Source organism: Paroedura picta, chromosome 1 (genome assembly GCF_049243985.1).
Source record: "Paroedura picta isolate Pp20150507F chromosome 1, Ppicta_v3.0, whole genome shotgun sequence".
Lineage (NCBI taxonomy): Eukaryota > Metazoa > Chordata > Lepidosauria > Squamata > Gekkonidae > Paroedura > Paroedura picta.
This window is the reverse complement of record NC_135369.1, coordinates 29,527,723-29,544,141: the sequence shown is the minus strand read 5'-3', so window position 1 is coordinate 29,544,141 and position 16,419 is coordinate 29,527,723. Positions and strand designations below refer to the sequence as shown.

Genomic DNA, 16,419 nt, shown 5'->3' with positions numbered 1-16,419 from the left:
ATAAGGCCCGCTGTAGTTTTGATACAGCGGACACTAGAGCTGCGCCCCCCCCCCACCGGCGACGATCAGCGGCTTTCTCCCGGCCGCTGGAGAGGCCGGGAGAAGGCGGAGCGGTTCCCCCCCCCCAGGACCATGGTTGGTGCCTATCCCGGCCGCAGGAGCGGCCTCGCCGCATCTATGATGTGGCAAGGCTGCTCCTGCGGCCGGGAGAAGCAGGAGGAGGAGTACCCCGGCCGGAGGACTCACTGCGTGGGCTGCCAGTTCAATCTGCCCGGTGAGTCTCCGGCTGGGGGAAGCAGCCAATGGGGAGCCGCGCTTTGCGCGGCTCCCCTTTGGCTGCTTGGGCCTGGATGGACAGAGGGCCCAATCAGGAGCCGCTTTGCGGCTCCTGATTGGGCCCTCCAAATTTTTATCCCGGACAGGGCCCGCCCTAACTCCTTCCAAACAGCCCTTACCCTTTTATTTAATCCGCTCCACAGGAGCGGTTTAAAGATGTCTTTGTGAACTACAAATGGGTTCGAGGAGTCTGATTGGCTGTTTTGGCAGGGAGTTATCATGTGGCTGTGTGTGGTTGCTGTGACACAGTTTACTAATGTAACAAGATTAACTTTTGTTTTTATATTCCTACTGTTATGACTTAGTCTGACGAAGAGTGCTTGCACTCGAAAGCTCACGCCTTGAATAAATCTTTGTTGGTCTTAAAGGTGCTACTGGACTCTGATTTTATTGTGCTACTTCATACCAACACGGCTACTCATTTGAACCCAGCTAAAAAGGGAACAAACAGCCTGTGGGAAGAATGCATGGAAAATCTACCAGTAGGGAAAGGGTTAAGCACACCCCCCACCCACCCAATGCAGTTCATCCCTCCATATGGCCATCCTTGCATTAGTGTTACTAGGCTAGCTTGTTGTTTAGGAGCTCCTTGTTTGATTCATAACTTGTAGTTCAATGACAGAATGGAAATACTTGGGGCTGGCTGCACCATTTCTTATGTTACTGCCATTTGTTGAGGTAAGGCAAGACATGTAGCACAGGCAGACACTACCTAAGTAATCCTTAACACAGAGATAACAGGTAAGCCAGTATCATTGTTCCCATCTTACAGCTAAACCACTGAGGTTGAGAGACAGTGGTTTGCGTAAGGCCACGAAGCCTTGAGACCAAGGTAGAAAAGTAGACTATAAGTAATGTAAATAAATGAAATAAAGTGAGTTTATGGCCAGGTTGCAATGTGCTTTCAGGACTCTCACATGTTCATTCACAAAACTACACCAGGAATGCTTTATGGAGAGTTTTTGGTCTTTGTGCAAGCTGCAAAGACAAAAAGTGTCCCTATTTATTTCATCATGGATGCCTGATTAGGCATGCTCTGAAAGAGGAGGCATTTCCTAAAACATCTGCACATGCCCTAGACAGGAAACAGTAGGCCACAGAGAACTGAATGGTACTCCATTTTGTCTTTGCGTGTGCCTCTCCCTGTGTGCTTGACCAAGAAATGGAATTCTGGGCAGGTATATGCAGATGAATGTGTGCAGCAACATAGAAAAGAGGCAATGGGACAACAAAATTAAGCCATCCACCTAATGTTGGGCAGGAGAATCTGATCATCCCAACCATTGCTGCCAAGGATCCCTGTAATTTATGGTGTCTATATCCATCTTTACCAGTCATAATAATGAGCATTTCACTTTATAGAGCAATTATGTAAAGCTGTCTGTTCATATATCAATCTCTGTTCTGATATAGCTGAGGCACCATTTCTATGTTCTGTTTTGCATTTAGCATTTAGCACAGCGTTTGACATAGTATAAGTGTTGAGTGATGGGATTCTTAAAGGGCACCCCCTACTTTTCCAGAAAAAAATCAATGAAAGCAGGAGTCTCCTTGACTAACTTTAGCTGATTTTAGGAACAGACTTTGACTTAGGAACAGAGTTCATTGCTGCTTGGAAATAATTATTTCTGGGCTATTGGTCTAGTTGTCCTATGGAGTGACTGGCTGGAGATGCACCCTGCACATGGTCAGATGCCCTTTTAAAATGGTTCTGATTTAGGCCACAATCTAGCCACAGAAATGCTAGAGTTTTGCAGAATGCATAAATCTGGGCAGCCAGCTGTTTTAATTTAGCAACATCAAGAATGGTTGATTTATTATTGCATTTCATTTGCTTCAAAATCTGTATTGTGATTAGAAATTACCTAACCTACTACATTGTTTATTTGCTGAAAATTCAAGACTTAAATAATGTCATGCTTTAGATTGGTAGTCTTTGGGCTTTTGCTGAGCCAGGAAATCCAGCTGTTGCCGGGGTCCCCTTGAACTACAACCCTGGGACTCCAGAGGTGCAAGAGTCACATGCCAGGAAGAGGAGCTGCAAAGGAAGGTGGGACTCAGGTGGTGCTGTGCTCTTTCTATACATGCCTCAGTGATGCACTGGAGGGTCACAGGACCCTGCTTTCTACTGAGTCAGGCCACTGGCCTATCAAGACCAGTATCATCTGCCCTGAATGGCAGCAACTCTCCAGATCTTCAGACAGATGATTTTCACATCACCTACTGCCTGATCCTGGCTCCTAGGAGTTGGATTCGATCGGGGCCTTCTGCATGCCAAGCAGATGCCCTATCACGGAGCCAGGGCGCCCCGGGGAAGCGGGGGTTGAAAGGCCACTGCTTCAGAAGATTCCCCCGGGCTTTCCCTCCGCTTCCTCAGCAAACCTTACTCCAATCATTAAAAAGTAGGTCAGCATTCTTTTGCCCATATCCCAGCTGGAGAGGCCGTAAGAACGCTCGCCCGCGGCCGTCTGGCGAGGCGCAGACGGGGGAAAAAGATTTGAATCCGGAGCCGTCCAGCCCGCGCCCCTTTCCTCACAACACCCCCGCAAATGGCTGAGCCGACTCGCTCCAGGGCTCCGAAGCGAGCCGCCCGCCCGCCCGCCACGGGCATGGCAAAGCCAGTTCGGGAGCGGAGGCCCGGATGCGCCGGAGAACAATTAATAACAGGCGGCCGACTTTCTCTTTGATCGTCCCTTCTTGGGCGAGGCGGGAATTCCTTCGCGGGGAGGAAGAGGGAGCGTGAAGCATTGGGGAGCGCGCGCTTCACACACCACTTTGCAGGAGCAACCGGGCGTCTTTGAATGCGCTAAAAGCGCCAGCTCCGGAGGTCAATCCGAAAAAGGCGGCGGCGCGAGCAGAGGGAGGGTGTGTGTGTGTGTGTGGTTGTGGGCGGGCGCGAGCCTTGGCTTGGGTGTTTATTTTCCGCTGCGCTCCAGCTGGGGGCGTGTATTTAAATAGAGCCGCGCAGCCAATGCGCGCCGAGGGGCTGGCCCATGTGGGCAGCTTGTTTACAACAGCCCTTCCCGAGGAGCTTTAACCCGGCCGGCAAGAGGAAGGCGAGAAGCAAAGCCCGGCGCCGGGAGCATGTGGAGCCGCGTGGCACTGGAGGCGGCTTCTTCGCCCGGGCGGCCAAGCGCGGCGGGACCGTTCATCGCGGCCCTGAAGAGTGGCTGCTAGACAGCGTCGTTCAGCGGCTCGAGGTAAGAGAAGGAAAGGAAGAGGAGGCTGGCGCTGGACATTGGGCGGGCGGGCTGGTCTCGCAGGAGAACCCGAAGAAGGGCTAGAGTAGGCGGGCAGGAGGCACCTAGGCTGGCATCCTACTCTCCGACGGCGACACTGCCCGCTCCTTTGGTTGCCCCCAGGATTTGACCTACAAGTCTGCTGCCTCCGTGGTTCCAGGCTCATGGCCACTGCTGGACTTTCTTTGCATGCCTGCCGAGGATTCCTTGTGAGGGCTGTCAGTGTCATGCTGGGAAATTCCTGGAGATTTGGGATCAGCGGGTAGGGTTTGGGAAGGAGAAGAATGCTGTAGAATTCACCTCCCAAAGCAGCCATTTTCTCCAGGGGCACTGATCTGTGTAGCCTGGGGATCAGGTGTGATTCCAGGAGATCTCCAGGCCCTCCCTGGAGCTTGGCAAGCCTAGTTCCTTTCCAGCGGCTACGGTTTTAGAGACTGGTCCTCCATCAAACGATCTATTTCTGTTAACAGCAAATCTAAGCCGGTGGCTGCCCACTGCATCTTGTTGGTAGGGAATCCCACAAGTGACTCCCATCCTGAACTTACCTGTCAATCAACTTCACTAAGCAGTCCTGAATTCTAGAATTATGATACAAGATGAAAAAAAATCCTGTGTTCTCTGCATCATTCAGCATTGTTTGAATCTTCTGTCCCCTTCCCAACCCCCTGCCCCCCAATCCCTAAAGCTCCCTTAAAAGGTTTGTAGATCGGGTTCCCCATCCACTTTGGAGTGAGCTGTTTGTCAGGAAAGCTTATGTTGTAGGTCTTTCAGGTGCCACTGGACTTCTGTTTTATTTTGTCCTTTCTAGTACCGTTGTCCAGGTTTGTAAATCTTGGCAGATACTGTCCCCATGTCTGGGATTCTACTGCCTCTGGTAACTGAACTGCTTTAACTCCCACTAGATAAGTTTGTGACTCCCTTCCCCCAGTTTTCTTTCTTATTTTCCTTAATATTTTCTCTTACTGCCACTATGGTTTCCAAAAAGATTGCAGAGTGAAATGAGGCTCATTTGCTTTAGTTACTTGAAGGCATTTTGCTTTTTGTGCACTTTTCTGAATGGATTGTGTTCTGTAGCATGCAGCAGAGTTGCAACATTGGCTGTGTGAACAGATCTGATGTGAGCATGCACAGTTGTGTGTACGTTTGCAGGGTAACAGGAGTCTCTAGGCAGCAAATTGTTACAGGCAAGCTGTGTGGAAGAGACACTCACCACAGATCCCTTCCCTGCATCCTACAAACCGTGATTGTGTCTGTGTTGGATAGGGTTAGATTTCTGCATGGAAATAATATATCCTTATGGACAGAAAGAACAGACTCTGTTGCTCCCAGTCCATTTACTCTCCTCCCCCTCCTCCCCCATGTACCACATGCAAGTGAAGCAGATGCACAGAGATCCACTTTGCAGCCTACTTAGCTTGGCTGAAAGTTTATTTAACCTAAGTGGTGGTGGAAAGTGCAGCCAAGTCACAGCTGACTTAAGGCAACCCTGATGGTTTTCATGGCAAGAAATGGTTTGCCATTGCCTGCCTCTGTAAATCCTTCCTTTGCAGTCTCCCATCCCAGTGCTAACCCTGCTTAGCTTCTGGGATCTGATGAGATCCTGGGCCGTCCAGGTAAGGAGTCATCTAGTGACAAATTGTGGCACTTTCTCAGCAGGGATATTCCTCCGTCTCCCATTGTCTTCTGCCAGGGTGTCTTCTGTTCTGTTTCACGGTCCCATTGGCCCTGCTTCCCATGCATATGTTTTGTGAACTGTAGTTTTTAATTGTTTTATATATATGTGTCCATTTTAAAGTTTTTAAAATCTATTTTGATGATTGTTTGCCACTCTGGGAACCCTTATTTGGGTGGAAAGGTAGCATAAACTGTTTCTAGTTAAAGCTCTTACCCTACCTTTCCTGATGTTTTTCTTTAACCTAGTCCATTGGAGCCTCTAAGAGCCGTAATATGACATTCTTTAACCAGAAGTGTTCCTGCCTCCCTGAAGAATTAAAATGTACTGGTTCATCTATACAAAATACAAGCTATGAATGTACAAGTTGGGTTGTATGATGTGTTTTGTACAGGCCAGGCATCATGGGCTACTCTTAGAGGGGGGGGACTTACCAGTAGAAAGAATGCCTAGGTAGCGGTGTTGATACTGCATAGGAAATGACATCATCACGCTAGTGACTTCTGAGTGATGCTCTGGTATTTGGGTAAAAACTCTATGGTAAAACTGACTTCTACCATAGGTTATGTACAAATACCAGAGGATCACCTAGAAATCACTGGTGTGATAATATTTCCTGTGCAAGGCCTTTATTCTACTGGTATGTCCCCCCACCAGCACCCAGCTGATCAGTGGCTGGAGGGCAGGGCCTCATGGTGAGGGACCCCAGTTCCATCTAAGAGGGTTGTTCTGGCTACCCTTGAACAGGATTGGGAACTGCAGCTACCGCAGAATGCTGTGGCTAGACTGTTGGTTGGGGTCAGCTGCTGGGAGCATATGACCACACACTAAAGCAATTACATTGGCTTCTGATGTGCTCCTGAGCCCAATTTCGGGTGCTGTTTTTATCCTTTAAAGCCCTACATGACTTGAGATCGGGTATCCAAAAGACCATCTTCTCCCACATGCTCCTGCCTGGGAATTGAAATCACAAGGTGATGCCCTCAGGATTGTCTCACTGATTAAAGATGCTTGTTTGGTGGGTACATGAGAGAGGGCCTCTTCCATAGCAGCCCCACAATTATGAGGATCAACCTCTCCAACCTCTCATTTATCATTCTTCAGGAGGCAGTTGGTGGCATTTTTATTTAGGATTGCATATGATTGATTTTATTATTGGCAGTCCTAATTGGTGTTTTTAGATTGTGGCTTTTGGTGGGTTTTACAATTGTTGCTTTCGTTGTGTTTTTATAATGGTTTGTTTCTATTGTAAGCCGCCTTACAATAAAGGAGGCTGGCAAGTTTATATTGCACAAGTATCAATCAGGGCAGACAAAAATGATATAGCAGACTGCATTTTCCTATGTTTATTTCCAGCATGTTTAGGAAGATGAAGGATGAAATAGTTAGCAGTGATGATCTTTTATCCCATGTCTGGAGATAGGCTTCTCAAAGGAGAGGGAGTGAGCCACCGTCTTGTGTGTGTTTTTATCTTCACAATTTTGACCACAAAAAGCAGGTTTGGATAGGTGGAATGGTGGGCTGGTCCACATTGTGGGTATTTTAAAATCCCAGTCCAAGTCACATCTAGGTATGCGGGGCTCTGGGTTGGGAACCACTTGAAGATTTTGGAGGGGGCAGCCAGTTTCAACAGCCAAACTTATCTCTGACACCTAAAGATCAATTGTATGTGTGAGATCTCCACATCTTTAGAGATACCCTTTTCAATCCAGAAACATGGAAAAGAGACAATTGTAATTCATTTGAGTTAAATTTTAAAAATCACACCTATCTCAGCTGTATTGGCTAAAATGTCCAAGATTGTGAAATGCATATATTGACACATTTATAGGATATTTAGAAGAAGAGTGGGTTCTTATATGCCACTTTTCTCTACTTGACAGAGTCTCAAAGTGGCTTCCAATCACCTTCCCTTTCCTCTCCCCACAAAGGACACCTTGTGACGGAGGTGAGGCTGAGAGAGCCCTGATATTACTGCTTGGTCAGAACAGCTTTCTCAGTACTGTGGTGAGGCCAAGGTCACCCAGCTGGCTGCATGCCTGGGAGGAGCGTGGAATCAAACCTGGCTTGCCAGATTAGAAGTCCGCACTCCTAACCACTATACCAACCCTGTGCTGAGGGTTGTTTTCTCCATATCTGTAATCTTGTCCAGGTCTGTTGTCTCCCTGCCCCCAATTAAACCTTGGATTCATTTTGGACTATATTTAGGGGGTTTAAATAACACATATAATTGAGCTTCTCTTTTAAAAACTGTTCCGGTTTTTACTACATTTTTGATGAGCTGTCAGGTTTTTGTCTTGTGATCAGGAATAACGGGGGTGGGAGAACTTCCTTAAAAATAAAGGCTGAGCTTTAAAAAAAATATCAGGAGGTCTCCGTGGCTGATATCATGGCTAGCCTATTTCCTTGTTATTAGAGGAGACTCAATAAAATGGCATTCCTACACCCCTTTCCTACAAACAACTCAGCCTTCTGTTTGCCCTGTAGGTGTATCTCTCCAAACAAATGTCTGCAAACATGCAAAGCAAACAGTGGGGAGGGAGGGAGGCCGTTGTTAAAACCAAGCCATGTCCCCTGTGTCCGTCTTTGTCCAGAACTATAGCCCCTGCGTGCGTGCATAGAAATCCATGGGGTAGAGCAACAATGAGCAGTCTTAAGCGGAGCTACGTTCTTCTGAGCCAATGGGATTTGATAGGTTATAACTCTGCTTAGGATCGCACTGCAAGTGCTGTGCGGTTGCCAGATCTAATCCTGGAAACAAAGCTTTTCCTACTTCTCAAGGGTATCAGTTCACATGGTGTAGGGAAAGCATTTTGCCATCATTGGTGAACCCCAGCAGAAGTGTCAGATTGCAAAGATAAGAAGCCTCTCACCCCCCAGGGGTTAGATTCAAGTTGGTCTGAACCAGCAGAACAAAGTTTGAGTCCACTGGCACCTTGGAGACTAACAAAGTTTTATTCAAGGTATAAGGTTTTGTGTGCATGACATGCATACCTCATATGGTATACAAAATGTACTTTGTGAAAATATGGTAGTCCTCATTGGAGTTTTTAAATTGTGACTATTTATGGGTTTTATAATTGTTGCTTTTATTATTGTGTTTTTATGATGTTTAGTTTCTATTGTAAAAAGCCTTGAGTTCCACAAGGGAGAAAGGAGGCTAACAAATTTATAATGCACAAGTGGAGTATCAATCAGAGGCAGCCAAAATGAGGGATGAGGTGGTTAGTAGTGATAATCTTTTATCCCATGTCTTGGAAACAGACTGCTCAAAAGAGACTGAATATTTTTATGACCATAATTTATATACAAATATATATTCCATGTAAATCTGTGCCCAGAAAAACACCTTGAAAGCAATATGTACACTCACTCAAAAAATTGGTACACATTCTTGTATCACACTTATCACATTTTTGTTTGCCCATAATGCTATGATACACTGTGATTCCTAAGCAGAGCTGGACTACTCTAAATACATTGAAAACTGTGCTTGGGAAGGTATAACTATGTGTACAGAGGTAAAAAGTCAAGGATATTTATATTGAAATCAATGGACTTCGACTGGAGTAACTCAGCCCAGGATTGCATTGTTAACTGTGATTAATGACTGTGATAGAGAAGCCTGTAGTCTCCTATATGCATCTTTTATAAACATTTATGTGCTTATTGGCTACACTTTAATGCTGCCTCTTGAATTGCTTGAAAGGGCCCATGACAAAATCGGAAACAAACAAATCCACTCATCATTGAAATACCTACCCAGTCAGCAATATTAACAACCCAATCTAGTAGCAATATAATATGCAGCAATTAGATGAGAATGGGAGGAGCCAATGGGGGGGAGAGTGCGGCAGATTCAGCTCTTTCTTCATCCCTTTTCCATTGTGCAGGGGTAGTCAAACTGCGGCCCTCCAGATGTCCATGGACTACTATTCCCATGAAACTCCCACTCTCATGGGAATTGTAGTCCATGGACATCTGGAGGGCCGCAGTTATGTGTGAATTCAACAAGGTCACCGCAGGCCAGACAGATGAGCAGAAACTAATCAGTCCCCTTGACTCCTCCCTGGGTTAGTTTTTGTAATATATATTTTAAAGATAACCCCCCCCCCAAAAAAAAAAAAAAAAACTGGAGTAATCCTGGGGTTATGACTAACCCTGGTTGAGAATGACCGTTCTAGATCAAATGAAGCTTGAATTCCCCCTGGAAGCTAAAATGACTAAAATGAGGCTAGTGTACTTCAGTCATGTTATAATAATACACTTTATTTTTATATCCTGCTCTTCCTATGGAGCTCAGCGTGGGTAACAATACATAATATAGCACAGCCTTTCTCAACTTTTTTACTGTTGAAACATTCTTCAGGATTCTAGAAAAACCATTAGTACGATCATGCAGAATACGGTGGGGAAGCATAACTGTGCACACACCCACCTGGGGCTCTGTCCCTTCCCACCTCCTCCAGATCTATCATTGGCCATTTTTTTGGGGGGGGTCAACATGACTGTATAAGGGCATATCACCTGATATTATATATATATTAACTCCCACCCATTCACAAAACCCTGGTTGAGAAAGCCTGATATAATAGTAATAACATAAAATCTAAAATAATCATTTCCATGTCCCCAAATATATTTACACTCAGATTTGGGAGTTTCAGAGGTGGTGGAGTGATGTTCCTCAGTTCCCAGCAACAGGGCTAGAACTTTTTGTTGATATTTCCGGGCCCACAGGGCCCTGATGTCTTTCTGCAGGCTAGACCAAAAAGGCCCTGGCTGTGGCCTATTTCACTTTCTCTGAGCTGGAGATGCTAAGCAGATCTTGATCTGCTGCTCTTAATACTCTTTGGGGGGAGGGTATAAGGGAATAGACGGTCCTGTAGATACATTATGAGAGTCACTGGAAAAGACAATAATACTAGGAAAGGTTGAAGGCTGTAGGAGAAGAGATGGGCAACATGAGAAAGCCATGACCCTCAGTTTGTAGGACCTGAGTCATAGCTGTTAACAATAGGATGTCTTGGAGGTAATTAGTTCATTGAGTCATAAGCTAGAAGTAACAATAGCACTTAACACATGCATGATGGACAACCAATAAAATGAATGATATAAATGTTAAAGCAGCCAAATAAACTAGATGATAAAAATGTTAAAGCAGGCAAATAAATTTGCTGAAAAGTGTAAGCATGAGAGAGCTCCAATAAAAACACTGGGCAAATAAAAATGTCTTAATTAGGTGTCTAAAAACTGGAAGGGCTGCTGCCTGATGAACTTCCTGAGATGGATGTAACATTCCATAGATTGATGGATATTGATAAAGTGCCTCTACTGAAAAACTGGTCTCTCGTTGCCACCCACCACACCTCCATGGCCAGAGTACAGCAAGCAAGGCTTGGGATGAATGCCTTAACGGGCAGGCAGGGATCCTTCTGATTCCCTGCCCTTTGTGGCTTTATAGGCAAGCCGGAGAAAATCTTTCAGTAGCAGTCAGGGTGGTGCGATCTCTATGTTCACTGGCCTTTTGCATTGACCGAAGGCTCTCAATAAGGCACCTTCACCCATGCTAAATAATGCAGCTTCAATCCACTTCAGCGACCATATGCAAGTGGATTTTTCCATTCCGCACAGTATAATTCAGTGGCAAAGTGCATTAATTAGTGTGTGTGCCTGACAGTCTTTCAGTCTTCCTTACAGTGTATGACAACAATCAAAGCTGGGTGCCATAAAAACATAGATCAGCACGGGCTAGTCATCCTTGTCAAGAAACAGATAGAAGGTGGCAGAATGCCTGCATGCCAACCTTATATAGCCAACTCCAGATTCCTAACCTGCTCATTCAGGGAGCGCACAACCCCTTCCAAAGCGGTCTGACTCCTTGCCAGGTCTGCTTTACCAGGCAATTCACCTTAAATGCAGGCAGCTGGCTGTGCCAATCCAAGATTTCTGCCCCTCAGCGGCTCAGCCTAACAGGCCTCACAGTGGTGGTTGAAGACAAAACGGAGGGACAAACCATGTGCGCTGGCTTGAGATCATTGGCGAAAGGGCAGCATAAAAACAGGCATTGTGCGATTGGCCTCTGCATGTAAGGAATGGGCCTGGTTTGCTCTGAATGGTGTGCCTAGAAAGCCGCCTGCCTCTTTTCCAGCTTGCTACAGTCTGCACTTGAAAAAACAAGAGCGACTCCGCTGGATTAAACCAAAAACCGAGTCCGACACCGTTTTCCACGGACGCTAGTCCGATGCCTCTGCGGAGCTTGCATGCAGGGCCCGAAGATGATGTTCTTTAGGGGTAGACTGCCCTTGTTCATGGAGGCGAACCACGATCGCTCGAGGCCACAGCTAGACTTTCCGAGGCAAAACTCGGCCGAGTGCGGAGTTCCGTCTCCGGGAGCACCGGGCTGCGGGGCATGTGCAGGTGAAGGGCCGCCGCCGCCGCCAGTTCTCTGCCTCGGAAAAGCGTCGCGCCGCCGTGCGCCGGCAGCAAGCGCCCTCTGGTTGGAGCCGCGCCGCCCGCGCCCTCTCGCAGCCCGCCGTCTGGCAGCGCCGCTGTAGGGCCGGCTTGTTGCGAGCGCCTCCCTTCCCAGCCGGCACTCCAGGCCGGGGGCTGCCTGCAGCCGCGTACGTGAGGCTGCCTGTGCCGGGGACAGCGGAGGGGAGGGGACTGGCGGGGAGGAGGGGACGCGGGCGCGGAGCGGGGGGGGGGGGGCGGGAGCCGCAAGGGGAAGGTGAATTTCAAAACAAGCTTCGGGAGGGAAGGAGGGAGCGGAGCTGGCGAGCGGCAGGAGGTAAGCGGAGGGGCGCCGGCGGGAGGGGAGTCCTCCGTGCGCGCCGCGATTATTGGCGCCGTCGCCGCGCGGAAAGCGGCCCGCCGACGTCGCCGCGAGCCAAGGGGGACCGGCAGGCGGACGGGGGAATGCTTGACGGAGCGGCGGCTGCAGCCACTGGCCGGCCGGGCGCCACTGCTGTCCCCCGCGTGCCCCCCCGGCTTGCACAGTTGGCCTCCGCTGCCCCCCAAGGGCCGCAGTTGCTGGGCTCGACTGGCACGAGGGGCCCCTGTGCGCGCCCTGCCGCCTGCATTGCCCTCCAGTCGCTCTGGCCGCGGACGAGCGACCCAGTCCTTCTGCGGAGATCGGTCGCGGGCCCTTTCCTCCCCGTGCGAGGGGCCGGTTTGGACCCCTTCCATTTGCCCCTCGAGCGCCCCACGTATGCTGCCCCTGGAAACCCCTTCATCCCCCTCTCCCTATGCCAAGTCCCCCGTAGCCTCCGGACTGGAGGTTTTGCACGCCTCGCACCCCCTTTCCTCCCTCTAGCCCTCTCTCGTCCGGGGGAGCGCCACAGGCTTCCCCAGGCATTGTCCCCCGTGACTAGTCTGTGGGATCCCTCTGGCTGCAGCACCCCCCCCCCCCCAGGGTGTGTGTGCGCGCGCGCGCGAGTGGACGGAGTTGTGTTTTGATCCACGCGTGATTGCCACGCCTCCTCCTTCTCCTCCTCGCGCTTCCCTCCGTGTCATTTCTCTGCACGGGCGGGCGGCGCGCAACCCGTCAACACCCTCTGGCTCGGCTCCTGCCGCTCTTGCGGGCCCCGTCACACCCCCTTCTGGAGCCCGCCCGGCTCCGGCTCCTGCCCTCCCGAAGCGCGCAGCCAGCAGCGCCGCTCCCGCTCCGCTTGCAGCCGCGCCTTGCCCTCTTTCTGCACATGGCACGCCCACTCCTCTGGCAGCCGGGCTCGGCCCCGTCGCCACGCCCCCCGCTTCTCGCGGCCATGTCCTGCTGCCTCCGCTGGGCGCCAGGCCACGCCCCTTCGTGTGCTTTTGCCGCGCGGCTTCCTGTGGCGCTGACCGCACCGCTGCCCCGGCTCTCTCCGTTTCGCCGCCTCTCTGCCCCCCCCCCCCCCCCCCCGTGTTGCAATGTTCGGATCCTGCGAGGAGCTGCCCTCTTATGTAACTGACCTTGTTGTGTTTTCCTGCCGTTTCGTTTGTGTTGCTTTTCACACAACCCTGCCATACCTGCTCGTGCGGCGGCCCTCTGCCCCTCCGTGCATGTTGCTAGTAGGGCTGCTAACTTTGAAATGTCACTTTGATCTGCAGCAATGATCAAGTAGTGTTATGCCTTGAAAACCTTCAGCTCTAGTGAAGGGATAGGACATTTGCCATCCTCCAGTGTCCAGTTGGCAACCTGAGTCTTCTGAGTCTGGCACCTTCCTGCGACTTGTGCAGCCCAGTCCTAAACACATTAACTTCGAAGTAAGTCCTGGACCACTTACTCCAGTGCTTGACAGCCTACTAATACCACTGTGTAATAACTGCAATCAGCTCCCTCAGAGGGATTGATACTTTAAGCGGCCAGGTGAAAAGCTGTTTGTGAGTTTGTGGGTTTGGGCCCTCCAGGCAAGCTTTAGCTCTGGCATCTCTCATTTGAGAAGCTCTGCGCTGGATGCAGAATAAGTTGGTTTAACACAGCCTTTCTCAACTATCTTACTGTTGAGAAACCCCTGAAATAGGCTTCCCGAAACCCCAAAAGTGGCAGGATCATGCAGAATACAGTTGGGAAGCATAGCTGTGGACATGTCCACCTGGGGCCCTTCCCCACCCCATCCCCTCTAGGCCCATCATTGGCCATTTTGGGAGGGGGTGGGTGGATATATAAAAGATATATAAATAGTTATTTGCCACCCATTCAAGAAACCCTTCCATGGCCTCAAGAATCCCCAGGGTTTCAGGAAAACTTGGTTGAGAAAGCCTGGTTTAGGGGAATGGGCAATGACAAAGCAGGGCATTGGAAATATAGAATTGTAGCCACTTATTCCCTGACCTTATTCCCATCCCCCAAACTGGTCTTGGTTGCCCCAGGTGCCATGTCTTTATTTCTTCGATCTCTCAAATCTTCCGGGGGGTAGGGAGGTTGGTGGGTGACACCTGCTAGTGGCCTGGATTTGAGCCTCCAGTTGCTGATCCCTAATCTAAAGCAACCTACCTGGATGCCAGTCAAAGTTTCCACTTATAGCGGACAGAAGAGACATCCCAGGGCTAGGGAGCACCATGCTCTCTTGTTGCCCCAGCCTGCTTTTTCCCTTCTGACTGGCCAACTTCACTGTGATGGAACAGATTGGTCTTGTGGAACACCGTACCTGCCTCTGGTGCATGCCCATCGTACTGTTTTTCACACGGGCCACCACACCCCCTCTAATTGGCTCTCGTCTCCCTGTCCCATGAAACCTGTGGAGCAGACGTGGATTTTATCTCGATTCTGCTGCATGTGAGCCACACCCCCTGTGAGTCATATCCCATTCCTCCAGACGCGTGATGCAACTGCTCCCTTTCTCGCCTGACGTTTGTTAAGTGGCAGTCAGCATACCTTGTCACCATCCCTGGGAGGTAGTCTGCTCTGTTTTCCTTTGCCCCCCGTCCTTTCTTTATACTCCTTGATGCACTGGCTGTGGCTCAGGCTCCTAAGACACTGTTGCCTGATTGTCAAGGGCACAGAAGAATCCTGTACAAGAGAAGTTGGTACAAAAGTTGGTTGCCCGCTCTTTGTGCAAGAATTAGTACAGGCATATGATGAGGAACAGTTGGATTAAGGGGGGAAATTAGGAGCGGTGTCACTTTGCATATTGACACCCACTCTTCCTGAGATGTTAGTTTTTGTCATGGAGGGAATGTTTCTTGGAGGGAATTGCCTTTACCTCTGCTTGTACCAGTGTTGCCAGCAGCTATTGGGGATATCTCGTGACTGGATTTTCTCTGCAAGAAAAATAAAATTCACTACATGTCAAAAACGAGCATCTCAGGAAGAGTGTTACCACATTGCAGAGTTTCCCCTCCTTCCTGTAGTGGAGCCTTAATGCTTGATATCATCTTCCCTGCAGACTCACAGAGAAGAAAGTCAGAGGAAAACTAACATTTGATTATGTGGTGTGTGTGGATCATTTCTTTGTTTTATGCCTTCTTGCTGTTGAATGCATTTCTCTGCACCTTGGTGTGACCATCCTTAGTTTTTAAGTGCTGGATGCTCCACTGGGCATGTTGTCTCCAGAGCTTTTGTTCGCCTCTTTAGCAAAATGGACCAGCAGTGAACGTGTTGGCTTGGACCTGAGAGATTAATTACGAGTGTGGTCCTGTGCAGAGTGACTCAATGCTCCTTGATTTGTGAGTTTAACTGAAGTTAACAGTGCATAGGACTGGACTGCTAGGGAACACTTACAAAAGTTATTCCCTTTGGGGCTGCTCTGCCCATGCACCCAAGTAACTCACGCTGCAGGCTAGGAGAAAATGCCTGAGTCACTTTCAAAGTGGCTAGTACTGGGGTTTAAACCTAGTCAAGTTAGAATGCTTGAGGTGTATACATACTGCATAATTTATGTGATGGGGCCATTGTGGTAGTGCACTCCCCATGATTTGTTCAGAAATACAAAGCTATCCTTGGGCCTGATTTAATCAGAAATGGGTTTGTTTGCAACCAATTTGTTCATTCTTGTGTCATCACAAAACCCCCCACTACACTTTCTGGATCAGTTTCTGTACTTCAGAAAAGCTGATGGTGTGTTTTTTTAAGGTCTGTCAAATGAACTTCTGGACAGGCATACAAGTTGCTCTTTAACGTAAAATAGAATGACAGTACAGTCCATCAGAAGCATGACAGGAGGGGGCAAAACTGAGCAGTAAATCAGCATTAACTTGAGAGGCGAGTTTGTCATTTGTATTGCAGAGGAAATCATCCCTCCGGGGAACAAAAAACTGCCCAACTTCTGCTTTTCGGTCCATTTGCACACGCCCCCCCTGTGCACGTGCCTTGTTCAAGGCACTCTGTCCTGTCTTCCCCTTCTTGGTAAAATCAGCTTCCTGAAGTGCAGCCTTGTTGCTGTGATGATGAAGGGGGGGGGGGACTGGAAGACATTGTAAAGGTGACTTCCACGTGTTTCAGGCTACCATGGCCTTTCAGAAAAAGTTGTAAAAACGAGGACTAAAATGGCCCCTCTTAGGTTGTGCTGTGTATGCATTCAGTTCTGCAATCTTTGCTCCCCCCCCCCTGCACCCTTATGCCCTTCACTTCTTCCTCCAGGCGAGAATGCCACACCCCTCTGTAACAATCTCCTCCCTGCCTCTTGCAGGAATATGCTGAGGATATCAGATCTAAGTTTACAAGCTGCAGGCTTGCCTTCTAAGAATGCT

General features: G+C 49.0%; 1 protein-coding gene across 3 annotated transcripts in view; it reads left to right on the top strand.

The window, feature by feature from the left end:
* The first annotated feature begins 2,996 nt into the window (after positions 1–2,996).
* ZNF395 (zinc finger protein 395) overlaps positions 2,997–16,419 on the top strand; it is a 57,541-nt gene continuing 44,118 nt past the window's right edge. Inside the window, exon 1 of one of the 3 annotated variants that reach the window (XM_077331547.1) lies at positions 2,997–3,536. The gene's annotated coding sequence lies outside the window, so the exon portion shown is untranslated. Of the gene's footprint in view, positions 3,537–11,850; positions 11,871–11,957; positions 12,038–16,419 lie in introns of those variants that run through there. The other 2 variants (XM_077331557.1, XM_077331539.1) reach the window with 2 other exon arrangements.